Here is a 2,043-nt window from a genome sequence, read left to right on the forward strand (position 1 = left end):
GAAGGGGGTCCATCAGGGATGTATTTTGTCTCCATACCTTTTCAATCTGTATGCACAACAGATCATCTGAGACGCTGGGCTGTACAAGGAGGAATATGGCATCAGGATTGGAGGAAGAGTCATCAACAACCTGCGTTATGCAGATGACACAACCCTGCTTGCTGAAACTGAGGAGGACCTGAAGACTTGCTGCAAAAGGTCAAGGACTTCAGCCTTCAATATGGATTGAAGCTCAACATCAGGAAAACAAAGATTCTCACCACTGGGCCAATTGGCTGCATCAGTGTGGATGGTGAAGAGATTGAGATAGTTAACAGTTTTAGTTTACTTGGTTCCACAGTCAACAGTCTTGGTAACAGCAGCCAGGAAATCAAGAGATAAATTGGATTGGCAAAGTAAGCTGTTAGGGACCTCTCAAAAGTATTGAAGGGTAACGACGTCAGGCTGGAGACTAAGGTGTGCCTCATCCGGGCTATAGCCTTCACAATTACGTTTTATGCATCAGAGAGTTGGACAGTGACTAGGGATGATAGAAAGATAATTGATACCTTTGAGCTGTGGTGTTGGAGAAGAGTGTTGAATATACTATGGACTGCTAGGAGAACAAACAGGTTTGTCCTTGAGAAGGTGAAGCCGGAATGCTCCTTGGAGTCAAGGATTCTGAAGCTTCCTCTGACATACTTTGGGCATGTTGCAAGGAGGGATTGGTCTTTGGAGAGGGACATCATGTTTGGGAGAGTGGAGGGACGGCGCAGGAGAGGAAGACCCTCGATGAGATGGATCAATTCTGTGATTGGGGTGGTGGAAATGAGTGTGTTGGAGACGGCGAAGTTGGCACAGAATAGAAATGGCATTTAGGGCTCTTATAGATAGGGTCACTATGAGTCGCAAGCGACTCGATGGCACATAACAAGAACAAGAACAACAACAACATAGTAAACCTGATAATATTTTGATTAATCGTGGTGGACATATTAAATTGACTGATTTCGGCCTCTGCACTGGCTTCAAATGGATGCTCGTTCTAAATACTATCAAGTGGTGACCATCACAAGATAGCATGAATTTCTGTAATGAATGGGGCGATGCCTCCAACTGTCAATATGCAGACAGATTGAAGCCACTACAGCAGAGATCTGCATTCCAGCACCAGCGATGCCTGGCACATTTTTTGGTTGGGACACCCAATTATATTGCACCCGAGGTGTTGCTACAAACAGGATATACACAGTTATGTGATTGGTGGAGTGTTGGTGTCATTCTTTTTCAAATGTTGATGGGACAACCTCCTTTCTTGGCACAGACACCATTAGAAACTCAAATGAAGGTTATCAACTGAAAAACATCTCTTCACATTCCACCACAAGCTAAACTGAGTACCGAAGCCTCTGACCTTATTATCAAACTTTGTCGAGGAACACATGCCCGCTTAGACAAGAATGGTGTTGACAAGATAGAAGCACATTCCTTTCTGAAAACTATTGATTTCTCTAGTGACCTGAGACAGCAGTCTGTTTCATACATTCCTAAAATCACACACCCAACAAATACATCAAACTTTGATCCAATTGATCCTCATAAGTTATGGAGTGATGATAATGAGGAAGAAAATGTCAATGGCACTTTGAATAGATGGTATAAAAATGGAAAGCACCCTGAGTATGCTTTCTATGAGTTCACCTTCAGGAGGTTTTTTTTATGACAATGGGTAACCATATAATTATCCAAAGCCTATTGAACACAAATACATGAATTCATAAGGTTCAGAGAAGCAATCAGATGAAGGTGATCCACATGCAGGTTCAGAGATAACAAGTCACGATCTAGAGCAGGTTTAGAGATCCAAGATAGCAGCGGAGGCAGAGACAGCGTGGTGAGCTGCGGGAGCAGCTAACCACTTAAAGTAGGACCATTATGGCCTTCCACAGACTTTGGCTTATTGATAATTGAACACTTAAACAGTTGATGACTGGTCCTCAGTGAAGATTGAGGCTCAACAACAGGAATTCAAGGATTCCCAAGGAGAAATGGGTGAGTCTCGTG

At 43.2% G+C, this 2,043-nt stretch overlaps 1 protein-coding gene and 1 pseudogene across 1 annotated transcript in view; one reads left to right on the forward strand and one right to left on the reverse strand.

The window, feature by feature from the left end:
- The window catches only part of LOC102861860, a 9,912-nt pseudogene extending 8,074 nt beyond the window's left edge, over positions 1-1,838 (forward strand).
- Positions 1-2,043, reverse strand: part of SMYD1 (SET and MYND domain containing 1) — a 94,978-nt gene that overhangs the window by 27,640 nt on the left and 65,295 nt on the right. The window lies entirely within an intron of this gene.

Source organism: Elephantulus edwardii, unplaced genomic scaffold (genome assembly GCF_000299155.1).
Source record: "Elephantulus edwardii isolate Elephantulus edwardi_28Jun2011 unplaced genomic scaffold, EleEdw1.0 scaffold00357, whole genome shotgun sequence".
In the NCBI taxonomy this organism is placed as follows: Eukaryota; Metazoa; Chordata; class Mammalia; order Macroscelidea; family Macroscelididae; genus Elephantulus; species Elephantulus edwardii.